Below are 16,610 nucleotides of genomic sequence, written 5' to 3'. Positions count from 1 at the left end.
GCTTGTTGACGGTCTTCTCGATGACTTTTGCGGGGAACGGGAGCAGCGAGATGGGTCGGTAGTTCTTGAGGTCGGTGGGGTCGGCAGAAGGCTTCTTTAGAAGGGCGCTGAGTTCGGCGTGCTTCCAGCTCTCCGGGAAGGTAGCGGTGTTGAAGGAGGTGTTGATGATGTCCCGCAGGTGGGGTGCGATGGCGGCGTCGGCCTTGTTGAAGACGTGGTGAGGGCAAGGGTCAGTCGGAGATCCAGAGTGGATGGAGTTCGTCGTCCGGATGGTGTCTTCGGTGCTGATCGGGGTCCAGGCGCGTAGGGTGGTGGTGGGTGGTGGCAGTTCCGTCGTGGCATGCATCGGTTGAGTGCTGAAGCTGTTGCATATGTCGGCGATCTTGTTGTGGGAGTAGGAGGCGAGGGAGTTGCAGAGGTCTTGAGAAGGGATGATGTCGTTGTTTCCGGCGTTGGAGAGCTCTTTAACGATGTTGAAGAGTTCCTTGCTGTTGTGTGCGTTGTTGTCCAGTCGTTCCTTGAATGCAGTTTTCTTGGTGGTGCGGATCCGTTGGTGGTGTTTTCGGGTGGCGATCTTGAGGGCAGTCATGTTGTCTGGTGTTGGGTCTCTGCGTCAGGCATTCTCCAGGGTTCTGCAGTCCTTCTTGGATCTCTTGAGTTCGTCGGTGAACCATTGGGCTTGAAAAATTTGTAATTTCAGTGCCCCAGGCACAAGCAGATTTATGTGTACAGAGTGTAGGCCATATCCCTGTAGGTGTTAGTGATTGTATTGTTGTATTGAATATTGATGGTTTGAACAACAGCACATTCCTTGCCTCTCATAGCACTTATTTTGTATGTGGAAATAGAGGCTATTACCGGTTACCAGCTGGATGGTCTGGAGTATGTTATGTATCATTTTTACTACCACCTGTATTCCTGGCACCTGCATCATATCATAAAGATTTAAGACTGCTGAATAATGTGACTGTAAACAGATACAAACAAACTTTGTCAGTTGACGACATAGATCAGACAGACACTTGTCTGCAACAATATATAGATTTCAATTTAGGATTGTTTTTCTTTGTGTGAGCTGCTCTGAATAGTAGGAAGATACGACCACTAACGAGAGTAGTAGAAGCTGTCACTAATCAAACTGCCGCAGCCTTGGCAACCTCATCGAAGAGCTACAAATTACTAGGATTGTTGCATTACAAAATAGAATGGTTTTAGATGTGATGTTAGCAGATAGAGGCGTGGCTTGTAGAATTATTGGAAGTAGTTGTTGTGTTTTTATCCCTGATCATACTCCTTCCGTGTATAAAACTATCAATAAATTACGTAAGATTGCAGCTGATATACATGTCGAAAACGGGACTTGGACGTTCTCGGGTTGGTTCTGGACTCTGATCTCCACATGGGGTGGGAAAGTTCTCACTGGTCTATGTATAATTATTGCAATTATTTTTACGTGTTGTGTATGTATTCAATGTAGTCCAATTATATGTTCTTTGTGTGTTTCATTTTGTGTGCCTAATAGACGAGCTGTTGCTGAGGCTGCCTACCAGAAAAGCATAACCAGAGAGATAGCTGAAATGATGAGCGTCGATATTAACGATGAGTATTTAGATTATCCTAGAAAACCAAATGTCTTCAGCAAATGCTGAATTGGTCGTCTGTTGTAAATAAAACAGCGATGGTGTTAAGCATTAGCTGAAGACATGATGTCGTGTCTGTTTGTTCGTTTTCCCACCCGTATTTGAAATACGGCCAGACTCCATTTTGTTTTCTGGCCTCCATTTTTGTCTGCTATACATTGCCATGTGCTTGACATGTGGTGAGTCCTATCTCTCTGCTAGTCACCCCTGAAGTTTTCCCAGCAACAAGCCATAAATAGCCTTTTGTGCGTTTAGCGCTTGCCCAGTAGGAGTCACATCTGTCTTTGATTAGCGTAGATAGGAATGTGCATTTATGTGGGTCTCAAGAACCGTTAACTCCACCCATGTATTATTCATGTTCAAGAAATGTCCATATATGGTTGTAAATCATGTCTTGTATTGTATCCGCCTACTTATGAGCCCCTTCTTTGTGTATAAAAGGGGACTGTGTGCTTGAGTTCTTTGTGCTACCTTGTACAATACTGTAGAGTGTTGTGTGGGCTGTATTACCACCTTTAAAGGTTTATTAAACTATGTTTTTGTATTTTCAGTTTCCGTGCCAAATTCTTTGTGTAGTCTGAGGACTCCATGCACAGAAGGGCGAACCCTTTGCACTAGCACGCCTTGCTGAGGCCTGTGCTCATCAGGTGTGTAGAATGAGGCAAGTCATCTGCAGAAAACAGCAACAGAGGTGCTGGAACAGGCAGGCAAGGTGCAGAAAGAGGCAAGAGACACACAGTAAAAAGCAACAGAGGTGCTAAAAGAGGCAAGCTAGCTTCAGAAAAAAGCAAGAAAGGTGTAGAAAGAGGCAAGAGGGGTACAGAAAGAGGAGAGAGAAGTGCAGAAAGAAGCAAAAGAGGTGCAGAAAGAGGCAAGAGAGATGCTGAAAAGGCAAGAGAACAGCAGAAAAAAGCATTAGAGGTACAAACAGATGCAAGAGTGGTGCAGAAAGAGGGAAGGGAGGTAAAGAAAGAAGCAAGAGGGGTGCAGAAACAGGCAAGAGAAACGCAGTCAGAGGCAAGAGAATTGCTGAAAGAAGCAACGGAGGTGTAGAAAGAAGCAAAACAAGTATAGAAAGAGGTTGTAAGATGGAGAAAAAGGCTAGAAACGTACAGAAAGAGGGAATACAAGTGCAAAAATAGATAACAGGGGTGAAGAAAGCAGCAAGACAGTTGCAGAAAGAAGCATGGAAAGTGCAGAATAAAGCAACAGGGGGGCAGAAAGATGCAAGAGAAGTACAGAAAGAAGCAATAGGGGTGTAGCTGGAGGCATGAGAACTGCAGAAAGAGGCAAGAGAGTTGCAGAAACAGGAAAAAGACACCAGGGGGAAGAAAGGAGCAAGACATGTGCAGAAAGAAGCATTTAAAGTAAATAATAAAGCAACGGGGTGCAGAAAGAGGCAAGAGAAGTGCAGAAGGAGGCAAGAGAGGTACAGAAACAGGCAAGAGACATGCAGAAGGAGGCAAGAGATTTGATGAAAGAAGAAACAGAGGTGTGAAAAGAAGCAAGAAAAGTGCAGAAACAGGCATGTGAGATGCAAAAAAATGCAAGGAAGGTACAAAAAGAGGGAAGACGATTGTAGAACGAGACAACAGGGTTGCAGAAAGGAGCAAGACAGGTGCAGAGAGAAGCATAGAAACTGCACAATGAAGAAACGGGGTGCAGGAAGGGGTAAGAGAAGTGCTGAAAGAAGCAACAAAGGTAAAGAAGGAGGCAAGAGAACTGCAGACAGAGGCAAGAGAGTTGCAGAAACAGGCAAAAGAGGTACAGAAAGAGGGAACAGAGGTGCAGACAGATTCAAGAGAGGTTCAGAAACAGGTAAAGGGGTGCAGAAAGAGACAAGAGCGGTACGGAAAGAGGCAGGAGAGGTGCACAAAGAAGCAAGACCAGTGCAAAAGAACAAACAAAGGTGCAAAAAGGAGCAAGTGAGGTGCAAAAGTAGGCAAGAGAACTGCTGAAAGAGGCAACTGAGTTGCAGAAAAAAAGCAAGAGAGGTTCAGAGAAAGGGAAAGGAAATGCAGAAAGAAATAACAGAAGTGCTGAAAGAGGAGCAAATTGCAAAAAACACAGTTGATGGACAGAATGTAGAACAATGTCATACATTCAACCCAGTACAAGGATCTGGGCCTAAATCCATTGTTTTTTTGCACTCCACACCACCCTGGGTTAGACACTGGCTATATGCAAATCAGCTCTGACCCTGTGCCTCATGGGAACAGTCCAGTCCGAACTACCAAGCCATGTCTTTCCCAGACCAGAATCAAGCAACCAAGGACCGGTTTCTGGCTATCAGCCTTCATCAGCCTGGATAGTTTGACTCCAGTGGTGTGGAGAGCCTGGTACTCACATCTGAGTATACCCAGCACACTCGGGTTGAAAATTGCAAAAAAAACACAGTTGATGGACAGAATGTAGAACAATGTCATACATTCACCACAGTACAAGGATCTGGGCCTAAATCCATCGTTTCTTTGCACTCCACACCACCCTGGGTTAGACACTGGCTATATGCAAATCAGCTCTGACCCTGTGCCTCATGGGAACAGTCCAGTCCGAACTACCAAGCCATGTCTCTCCCAGACCGGAATCAAGCATCCAAGGACCGGTTTCTGGCTTTCAACCTTCATCAGCCTGGATATCTTGACTCTAGTGGTGTGGAGAGCCTGGGACTCACGTCTGAGTATACCCAGCACACTCGGGGTAAAAATTGCAAAAAACACAGTTGATGGACAGAATGTAGAACAATGTCATACATTCACCCCAGTACAAGGATCTGGGCCTAAATCCATTGTTTTTTTGCACTCCACACCACCCTGGGTTAGACACTGGCTATATGCAAATCAGCTCTGACCCTGTACCTCATGGGAACAGTCCAGTCCGAACTACCAAGCCATGTCTTTCCCAGACCAGAATCAAGCAACCAAGGACCGGTTTCTGGCTATCAGCCTTCATCAGCCTAGATAGTTTGACTCCAGTGGTGTGGAGAGCCTGGGACTCACATCTGAGTATACCCAGCACACTCGGGTTGAAAATTGCAAAAAAACACAGTTGATGGACAGAATGTAGAACAATGTCATACATTCACCACAGTACAAGGATCTGGGCCTAAATCCATCGTTTTTTTGCACTCCACACCACCCTGGGTTAGACACTGGCTATATGCAAATCAGCTCTGACCCTGTGCCTCATGGGAACAGTCCAGTCCGAACTACCAAGCCATGTCTCTCCCAGTCCGGAATCAAGCATCCAAGGACCGGTTTCTGGCTTTCAACCTTCATCAGCCTGGATATCTCCACTCTAGTGGTGTGGAGAGCCTGGGACTCACGTTTGAGTATACCCAGCACACTCGGGGTAAAAATTGCAAAAAACACAGTTGATGGACAGAATGTAGAACAATGTCATACATTCACCCCAGTACAAGGATCTGGGCCTAAATCCATTGTTTTTTTGCACTCCACACCACCCTGGGTTAGACACTGGCTATATGCAAATCAGCTCTGACCCTGTGCCTCATGGGAACAGTCCAGTCCGAACTACAAAGCCATGTCTTTCCCAGACCGGAATCAAGCATCCAAGGACCGGTTTCTGGCTTTCAGCCTTCATCAGCCTGGATAGCTTGACTCCAGTGGTGTGGAGAGCCTGGGACTCACGTCTGAGTATACCCAGCACACTCGGGGTGAAAATTGCAAAAAACACAGTTGATGGACAGAATGTAGAACAATTTCATACATTGACCCCAGTACAATGGTTCTGGGCCTAAATCCATCGTTTTTTTGCACTCCACACCACCCTTGGATAGACACTGGCTATATGCAAATCAGCTCTGACCCTGTGCCTCATGGGAACAGTCCAGTCCAAACTACCAAGCCATATCTTTCCCTGACCGGAATCAAGCATCCAAGGACCGGTTTCTGGCTATCAGCCTTCATCAGCCTGGATAGCTTGACTCCAGTGGTGTGGAGAGCTTAGGACTCACGCCTAAGTATACCCAGCACACTCAGGGTGAAAATTGCAAAAAACACAGTTGATGGACAAAATTTAGAACAATGTCATACATTCACCCCAGTACAAGGATCTGGGCCTAAATCCATAGTTTTTTTGCACTCCACACCACCCTTGGTTAGACACTGGCTATATGCAAATCAGCTCTGACCCTGTGCCTCATGGGAACAGTCCAGTCCGAACTACCAAGCCATGTATTTCCCAGACCTGAATCAAGCATCCAAGGACCGGTTTCTGGCTATCAGCCTTCATCAGCCTGGATAGCTTGACTCCAGTGGTGTGGAGAGCCTGGGACTCATGTCTGAGTATACCCAGCACACTCGGGGTGAAAATTGCAAAAAACACAGTTGATGGACAGAATGTAGAACAATGTCATACATTCACCCCAGTACAAGGATCTGGGCATAAACCCATTGTTTTTTTGCACTCCACACCACCCTGGGTTAGACACTGGCTATATGCAAATCAGCTCTGACCCTGTGCCTCATGGGAACAGTCCAGTCTGAACTACCAAGCCATGTCTTTCCCAGACTGGAATCAAGCATCCAAGGACCGGTTTCTGGCTATCAGCCTTCATCAGCCTGGAAGAAAGAGGAGCAAAGGCTGCAGAAAGAGCACGAGAATTGCAGAAAGAGGCAACAGAGGTACAGAAAGGGGCAAGAGAGGTGCAGAAACAGGAAGGAAAGGTGCAGAAAAAGAAAAGAGGGGTGCAGAAAGAGGCACAAGATCTGCAGACAAAGCAACAGAGGTGCTGAAAGAGGCGAGTGAGGTGCAGAAAGAAGCAAGAGAGGTGCAGGAAGAAGGAAGAAAAGTTCCGAAAATCGTAACAGATGTGCTGAAAGACAAGCAAAGGTTATAGGAAGAGCAAGAGAAGTGCTGAAAGAGGTAACAGATGTACAGAAAGAGGCAAGAGATAGGCAGAAAGGAAGAACAGGGGTGCAGAAAAAGGCAAGAGAGGTACAGAACAAGAAAATAGGGGTTCAGAAAGAGGCAAGAGATCTGTAGAAAGCAGTAGCAGAGGTGCTGAAAGAGGCACGTCAGCTGCAGAAAGAAGCAAGCGAGGTGCAGAAAGAGGCAATAGAAGTGCAGAAAAAAGAAATAGGGGAGCAGAATGAGGCAACAGGGGTGCACAAAGAGGCAACAGGGGTGCAGAAAGAGACAAGAGAGGTGCAGAAAAAGCAACAGAGGTGCTGAAAGTGGCAAGTCAGCTGCAGAAAGAAGCAAGAGATGTGCAGAAAGAAGCAATAGAAGTGTAAAAAGAAACAGAGGTGCAGAAAAAGGCATGAGGGATGCAGAAAGAGGGAAGACGGGATGAAAGAGGCAAGAGGGGTTCAGAAACAGGTAAGAGAGGTACAGAGGTGTACAATTGCAGAAAGAGGCAAGTGAGATGCAGAAAAAGGAGAAAAAGGGTACAGAAAGAGGGAATAGAAGTGCAGAAACAGATAACAGGGGTACATAAAGAAGCAAGACAGATGCAGAAAGAAGCCTGGAAAGAGCAGAATAAAGCAACAGGGGTGCAGAGAGAGGCAACAGAGGTGTAAAAGGAGCAAAGGGAACTGCAGAAAAAGGCAAGAGATTTGTAAAAACTGGCAAAAGAGATACATAAAGAAATACAAGGGTTGCAGAAAGAAGCAAGAAAGGTGCAGAAAGAAGCATGGATAGTACGGAATGAAGCAACAGAGGTGCAGACAAATGCAAGAGAAGTGCAGAAAGAAGCAAGTGAGGTACAGAAAGAGGGAAGAGAAGTGTAGAAAGCGGCAAGACAAGTTCAGAAAGAGGCAAGAGAATTGCTGAATGAAGCAATAGAGGTGTGGAAAGACGCAAGAAAACAGGCACATAAAATGATGAAGAAGGCAAGAAAGGTTCAGAAAGAGGGAAGACGAGTGCAGAAAGAGACAACAGGGGTACAGAAAGAAGAGAGGCAGGTATAGAGAGGATCATGCAGAATGAAGCAACAAGGGTGAAATAAGAGGCAAGAGAAGTGCAGAAAGACACAACAGAGGTACAGAAGGAGGCAAGGCAACAGCAGAAAGAAGCAATGGAGTTGCAGAAACAGGCAAAAGGGGTACAGAAAGAGGGAACAGGTGGGCAGACTGAGGCAAAAGTAGTGCACCAAGAGGGAAGAGGGGTGCAAAAAAGGCAAGAGGCACGCAGAAAGTTGGAACAGAGGTACAGGAAGAAGCTGAAGCAGTGCAGAAAGAACCAACAGAGGTGCAGAAAGAGGCAAAAGAGATATTGAAACAGGCAAGTGAAGACCAGAACAAAGCAAAACGGTGCAGAAAGAACCAACAGAGGTGGAAAAAGAGGTACGAGTAGTGCAGAAAGTGGTGGGTGAGGTGCACAAAGAGGCAAGAGGGGTAATAAAGAGGCAGGAGGGTGCAGAAAGAGGAAAGAGAACTGAAAAAAGAGGAACGAGACTGCAGAAAGAAACAACAACTGTGCTGAAAGAGGCACAAATGTTGCAGAAAGAGACAGGACAGGTGAAGAAAGAAGGAACAGAGGTACTGAAATAGGCAAGATTGAATTTTATTTGGGACACAGAACAATGATGATGGTAGAACACAATCGCATGATTTTATCCATGATTACTTTTTGTCTGAATCACAACTTTTTCATGTTCAACAATCGATATTACCTGCAGGTCAGAGGGGTAGCCATGGGGGCCTGTTTCTCTCCCAGTTATGCCTGTCTGCATATGGGCTATTGGGAGAGACAGGTCCTCTATAGTGGGCACTTTGACATTGCTGCACGGTCGATTGTTCGTTGGTATCGTGGAATCTGGAGAGTTACACGCACAGAAGCTGAGCATTTTATTGATACTCTCAATTGGAACAGTTACAATCTAGCGTTTACATCAGACATTAGCCAGGAGCAGGTACATTTTCTCGATATGACTGTTGAGATTTGTCAGGGAAAGCTACAGACCAAATTGTACAGGAAGCCCACGGCAGGGAATACGGTGCTCCATGCCAGCAGCCACCATCCTGCCCATCTTATACGCAGTATCCCCTATGGGGAGATGCTGCGTTTAAGACGGCTGTGTAGCACAGACTTTCAGTGCACCCTAGCTCAGGAGGCCAGTAAGAACAGATTTTTGGCCAGAGGGTAAAATATTGGTCAAATTAAAAAGGCTATGCATAAGGCAAATGCTTTAACCCGCAATCAGACTCTGGAACATAAGCCAAAACCCAAACCTGTAGGTACTCAAGAACAATCAGGTAGACTGATTTGGGCCTACAATAGGCAACATGGCGCACTTAGAAAGATCATAACCAAGCATTGGGACCAAATTAAATGTGACCCCATTATAGGAGAAAAAATTCCGGCCAAGCCGTTAATCACCTTCAGGAAAGCTTATTCCATGCAGGATGCCCTGGTTAAGTCCAGTCCTGAGGTGGCTACACAAAAAAACTGGTTTGATAAAAGCAAGGGCTCTAGGAAATGTGCCAGCTGCAAAGCCTGTCTCCACGGGGGTCAACAAATCAGAATATACAGTTCCCTTTGCTGCTACCGCACGCAAGTTTAATAAACAACTAACTTGCAAAAGCGAATATGTGGTATATGTGCTGGAGTGTCCTTGTAACCTGCGGTATATTGGTAGTACCAAGCTGCAGGTTCATAAAAGGATACTCCAGCACATACGGGCCATTAACACCAATGACTCCGCGTATCCGGTAGCACGCCATTTCAGAGAGTGCCACAACAACAACAGTGCACTACTGAAATACTATACCATAGATTCAGTGGGTCCCCTTAGAAGAGAAGTTGATAGAGAGGGTACCTTGAGAAAGCTGGAGACCAGATACATCTTAGAGATGGACAGCAGATCCCCAGGAGGTCTCAATTTAACAGAGGATTTTTACACCTGCCTCTAAATACCTCTCTATCTAGTGGGTTATTAGACCAGTATGTACATCTGTGCTAGGTTCCAGCGGTTCAACCCAAGTCTGATTAAAAAAAAACAAATGAAACATATGTACCTGTAGTGCTATATACTGTTTTAAGATCATAGGCCTTAGTTCTGATGTGCATTGTGGACAATATAGTCGTTTTTCATAGCCTAGGATTAGGCTATGTTGTACATATGAATGAAAAATTGTATTAAAAAGTAAAAATATTGTGGTTCACTCATCACTTTTTTCACTTTCACTATGGTTGCAACATCACCAGCTCTATGGGTAGGATAGTTCAGTACTATATCTCTACCATAGCATTGACGCGGGAGGCTGCGATAATGTATTTAAACAGATATTATCTCCTCCTCATATTTGTTAATAATAGTAACAATAGAACTTCATTAATGTGCAATATACACATTTGTATATTAGGGTGTGTTTTCTACTGTTTGATTAATTGCATTTATGCATTTTAATTCTCTATTACTTTTTTTATCCAGTCTGTATATATTGATAGTATTTAACTGTATATATATTTATTATTGGTAATGGGATATATTTCTATAATGGAATTTAATTTCTTAATCTATGAAGATATATATTCTTATTTAATGTAACTATAACCTTATGGCTGGATGTAACTGTTTACACCCTACTTTTTGCACATGTACAGCTATTTGAATGGGGATTACCCCGTGATTTCCGAAGTAGCTGGCGAGATGTCTTCTATGTCTATTTTAAATTGTAAATAGCATGTGATTTTTTGCAACCAATCACAAACTTAATTAATTTGCACTAGCACTTTAAATTCTGCCTTCCCTCTCCATGCGCCATGTGACCAAGGCCTCTGTGTAGGCCGAAATGTTATGCCGAGGTGTGCCTTCCACGAGATTGAATAAAATCACTGCTCACCTGCACTTTGGGTCTTCCTCTCTTCTTCTGCACTGCAGATATCCAGAAATTGGGCTCCTGGTGAGAGAAAGCTGAGATTGTGCCTATATATATATATATATTCACTGAAAAAACCATAGGTTTCACACCAGTTATAGTTAGGAATTAGCATTTAAAAAACCTATTAAATTCACTAAAAAAAACATAGGTTTCACATCAGTTATAGTTAGCTGGAAATTTTACTGTCATAAAACCATTGAAATTCCACGTTATAGTTATTTGGACTCACTATAACTTGCGCGTGTAATACACTGCTGATGACGTCACATATTTCATCACTCATGACATGGTCAGTGACATCACTCATGACATCACTGATGACACCATCCAGTGAATGTGTGTCTTTCTGAAAAATAATTTTTTTTTTATATATGTATTTGTAAAGGACGATGGAAGAATACATGGTTAAATAAGTGTGTAAATGGATATTTTTTTTAAAAAGAATTGATTGGTTAACTGCCTTATTAAGTGTATTTTAGTGAATACATATATTAGCAAGTAACTTTTAAATATTGTAATATATGTATCAGGGTTTCACTTTGTGTATAAGTGGCTGCATGGGTTGGTGACTGACTTACTGTTTGTATGTGTTTAGAAGACAGCATATGTGCAGGACTGTATGGGTGGATGAGTGTGTATATGTGTGTGTTAGTGAGTGAATGACTGTCTCACTATTGTCTTTATCAGTAACAAGATATGTTTTTATCTAGTATATGTGAGTATTGATGTATATAAATGAGTATGTGAGAGAGTGAGAGATTGTAAGAGTTCCTGTTTAAATAAGTATGTGTTTCTATAAGTGATTGTTTAAGAGAGTAAGTATAGGTAAGTTTCCTTAGAAGTAAGGTTGTAGTGTGTGTATACTTGTATATGCAAATAAATGGATGTTTATTAGTTTATTTGCATATGTGAGTATATGTGTGAGTAACTTTTTGATGACTGTTGGTGTGTAACAGGATGAATAGGTGTATTGAATTGGTTGTTGTAACTGGTATGGGTATCTCCATTTTTTAAAATGTTTTAATTTATATTTTTCAATATGTTTTTCATGGGTTACATTACAGTGAAAGGAGGTCTGTCACTCTGTCACAAGGATGATGTCATCAGTGATGTCATGAGTGATGTCACTGACCATGTCATGAGTGATGTAATATGTGACGTCATCAGCAGTGCATTACACGCGCAAGTTATAGTGAGTCCAAATAACTATAACGTGGAATTTCAATGGTTTTATGACAGTAAAATTTCCAGCTAACTATAACTGATGTGAAACCTATGGTTTTTTTAGTGAATTTAATAGGTTTTTTAAATGCTAATTCCTAACTATAACTGGTGTGAAACCTATGGTTTTTTCAGGGAATTTCAAAGGTTTTGTAAATGCTAATTCCTAAATTTAACTGGTGTGAAACCTATGGTTTTTTCAGTGAATTTTATAGGTTGTTTTAATACTAATTCCTAACTATAAGTCTCACTTTATAAGTAAGACTGTTAGCGGTCTAGTTGTTTAGAACACTCTAGTACATTCTGTTATTGGGCTACAGTTTGGCTACATCTGGCTGATATTTGTGATATATTTTTTCTTTGTCTCTGGTGGCCATCTTTGGGCTACATTGGGCTGCATTGGGCTACATTCGGGCTACATTTTGGCTCTAACATATATTAAGCCCAATGTAGCACAATACATATTTTTCAAAAGTTAATTTTTTTAAAAACTACTTCAGAATAGGGCTACCTGTCCCTACAATTATCCAATTTTTTTTATTTTTTTTTGGAGCGCTCCCGGAGCGCGCCCCGGGGAGCGCCCCGGAGAGCGTACTTCTATAAAGCGCCCCGGGGCGCACTCCGGGTAGCGTCCCGTGAGCGCCAATATCGCAAACGAAAACATGATTGTGACGTATCGCGTAGCCGCGTCCGCGTGATACGCACGGCGTAAGCGCACCCGGAAGTACTCGAGCGAATACGATCGCGCAACGTAAACATCCGACGCGCTCACGCTACGTGACCCGGAGCGCGCCCCCGGGCGCGCCCCGGGGCGCGTAGCGTAAGCGCGTCAGTCATGTGACCTGAAAATAACACTTTTCATTGGTTCATAACAGTTTTGGTTTCATAATGATGAAGCCCCTGGTCTTGTGACCTGAAAATAATACTTCTCATTGGTTCAGGACAGTTTTTTTTCCAAATAATGAAAGACCCCTCCTTTTTTCCTTATTCTGACTTTGTCCTTTGACTGAGGAAGACCTGTTTGTACATCTCTGTACCTTTTTGATCTTAATAATGGCTTCAGTAGCAGCAGCAGCTGGTGCATCTGCCCCACCACCACCACCACCACCACCAACAGGACCAGCTCCAGATTATATTGGTGGTCAAGAAGAGGAGGAGGAGGAAGAGGAAGAGGAGGAGGGGAGGAGAAGATGGCTTCCTGAAGAAAATACCCCATACAAGCCCAAGCCACACATTGTATGGGAGTTTTTTTCAATCCCAGAGGGCAAGAAAAAAGTGAATGCGGCCAAGGTACCTTGCCTAATCTGCAATGAAGATCTTTTAAGGGGCAACCCAAACAAAAAATATTCATTTGGTAACTATACCATGATTCGTCATATGACCAGAAAGCACCCTAACAACTATTCTCGTGCAGAGCTCAGGGAACTGGCCAGTAACCTTCCCCATTCTTCAAGGATCACCTCCCAAAGAAACGAACCCTCTTCATCAGGACCAGAAACATCAGAGATGATGCCTTGTATTCAGCCAAGATTTTCTGATTTTAAAATCACTTGTACTGCATGTAGCAAGCTTATCGCCTTTGGTGAACAGAGCATAAAGCTAATCGTCCTTGCAGGTGACAATCACAAGTGCCCCATAAAGAACTATTTTTTGGGGTTTTTTGTTTTTTTGCTCCAGTTGAGCCAGTTTCAATTCCCTTTTTTTTGTTTCTCCCCCTAAAAAAATACAAAAAAAATATAAAACTGTTTTGAAAAGACAAAAAAAGTACAAAATGTTCAAAAAACACAAAAAAATATAAAACAACAAAAAGAAGAAAAAAAAAGTTCTTTTTAGAACTACCTCCAATTTCTAAAAAAAGGCTTTCTTTTTTAAAAACTCTGTCATTCTTTTTTCCTCATAGTGCGCTCCCCGGTACATGCACTGGGGAGCGCACCGAGCGCTCCCCCCGCGAAAAATGAAAAAAAAAAATATTTTAAATGCCCCGCTGGTCCCTTTTATTGCCCCCACATCAAACCTAGGGGGTCAGAGGGGGTCTATCCCTGACGCCTTATGGTCATTTCCCCCTTTGTTTTAGCCACCTCTTGTGTCTCGATTTTACCGAGACACAAGATGGTGGCCGCTCCGGACTGTTTTGAATGTTTACAGACACCCGAGAACCAATCAGCTTTCCGTGCGCACCTCACGTGGCGCGCCCGGAGCGCTCCCCGGGGCGCGTACCGGGGGGCGCCTATAGATATATATATTTTTTTTAACCTAAATTACTCAAAATCCACTGGAGCACATATCTCGAGACTTAGCAAAGGCACATCGGGCTACCAGTCCCTACAATTTTGCCAAATTTGGTGAAAATCCATTCAGCCGTTCGGGCTAAAAGTGAAATCGACCGCCCTATGGAAATTAACATGGAGAAAACGCGTTTTGGGACCCCCCTTTTATCTCGGCCTCCGCTTGACGAATCCCCCCCAAACTTTCAGGGAAGGACCGGGGCGCCGCGAGGCGATTTTGAGGAAATTTTCAGGCAGATTCGTCAACTGAAGCCAAAGTTATTCCAAATAGAATTTTGAGATTTAACATTGAAAAAAATCCTAACTATAACTACCTACTGGCGACCGCCAGTAGGTAATCTATATATATATATATATATATATATATATATATATATAGATAGATAGATATATATATATCAAAATATATATATCCAAGACCGAAAAGCCCAAAAGGAGAGCGCTCTTTCACAGCGGGTGGCGGTGCAGGGGACGGGTTTATCCCCCTTGATATATCCACATCAAAGGTTCGTTGTTAGGGAAAGCACCGCACTCCAACAGAGTCTCGTTTTTTAATGATTTATTTGTGTGCAAATTCACACCACAGACCACCACCAACGCGTTTTAACTGACTCGCAGTTTTGCTCATGGCAACTGCGAGTCAGTTGAAACATGTTGGTGGTGATCTGTGTTGTGAATTTGCACACAAATAAATCGTTAAAAAACGAAACTCTGTTGGAGTGTGGTGCTTTCTATAGCAAGGAACCTTTGATGTGGATATATATATATATTACCTACTGGCGGTCGCCAGTAGGTATATATAGTTAGGATTTTTTCCCTATGGGATTTCTGAAAATTCTATGCCTAATAACTTTTGCGTTCGTGGACGGAATTGGCTGAAATTTTCAGGAAAATGGCACATTTTGTTTCTGAGCAGACCTTGAAAATTTGGGGGGGTTTTGTGGAGGGGGGGCCGAGAAAAAAGGGGGGTCCCAAAACGCCTTTTTCCCATGTTAATTTCCATAGGGCGGTTGGACTCACTTTTAGCCCGAACGGCTGAATGGATTTTCACGAAACTTGGCAAAATTGTAGGGACTGTTAGCCTGATGTGCCTTTGCTAGGTCTCAATATATGTGCTTCAGTGGATTTTGAGAAATTAACGTTTAAATCAAGATATATATCTGTAACAGCGCTCCGGGCAGCTATCCGGTTAGCGAACCTTTCGCGTAACGGAACTTTGCGATGAGAAGCTGATTGGCCCTCCGGTGTCTGTCAACATTCTAAACAGTCCGGAGCGGCCGCCATCTTGTCTCTCGGTAGGATCGAGAGACAAGAGGAGGCCAAAACAAAGGGGGAAATTACCATAAGGGGGCATAGTAGATCCTCGTTGACCCCCTAGGTTTTATGTGGAGGTTTTAAAAGGGCCTAGGAGGGTCCAAAAAAAAAAATTTTTTTTTGCGTGGTAAGCGCCAAGTTCGCGAACCGGATAGCTTTCTGGGCAGCGAACTTTATGGATAAAAGAATGAAAGACTTTTCTAATACTGTATGTTAATTGTTTGTTGTTTTTCTTGTTTTTTTTTGTTTTCTTTATTTATTTATTTTTTTTATTATGATTGTGTTTCATACTTTATTAAATTTTCTAACATTTCATTGTCAGAAATGTCATAATTTATTATAGGGTGTAATTGTTTTTCATTTTGAAGCAAGTTGTCTACTGCTTCAACACATTGTAGAAGTTCGTGGTCTCTACTGTCATCCATAAAGTCATCAAGTTTGTCTTGGCTGCTCTCCTTCAGTTCAATCGAAAATGAAACTTGCTGCTCGCCTTCCATTTTGCCTGAAATTTGGATTAAAAAAATATATATTAGTAGAGATAGGGCACTGTTGGGATTAATTTTAGATAGGCAGTTTTTATCAGTGAATTTATCTTTTGGCAGTGTATAGTATGAGAGTGGAAATAGGACTAAAAAAAAGTGTATGTGATTTAACCAAGACAAGCCTTACTCCATTGATAACTATAACAGAGAAGTCTATCTAAATACATTACTACTACAGAGGGATAGTGTATATGTAGCAGAAAAAGTCTACTATATTAAGTCATAGTGCACAATATATTAAATTATAACTTACCTTCACAAAGAAGTTGAAGTTTTTTGAAGCTTTTGAAATAGGAGGTACAACAAGAAGTAGTAGTCAAAATGGCTGTGTTTCCTTCTCTCCCTTTATATATATACAGGTATATAACCAATCAAATGTCAGGTAATAAAAGTAGAAAATGAAAGTAACATTTTCATTGGTTGTCAATTCCAACAATTCAGATGTGTTTTGTGAAGTAATTTACCTCACGGTACTTGGAGAGGTCTAATACACACGAAAACGCCCTAACAACCCTAAAATGCATATAAGTATATGTATGCATGCATTTATGTTTGTATTTATATGTAGATATACAGATGATATATGTTTATATATGTATGTATATATATATATTCACTGAAAAAACCATAGGCTATAGACCATATATAGTTAGGAATTAGCATTTACAAAACCTTGAAAATTCACTGAAAAAACCATAGGTTATAGACCATATATAGTTAGGAATTCGCATTTACAAAACCTTATTTTACTCACACAAA

The sequence above is a fragment of the Lissotriton vulgaris genome, chromosome 8 (genome assembly GCF_964263255.1).
Source record: "Lissotriton vulgaris chromosome 8, aLisVul1.2, whole genome shotgun sequence".
Lineage (NCBI taxonomy): Eukaryota > Metazoa > Chordata > Amphibia > Caudata > Salamandridae > Lissotriton > Lissotriton vulgaris.
This window is presented reverse-complemented; position numbering follows the sequence as displayed.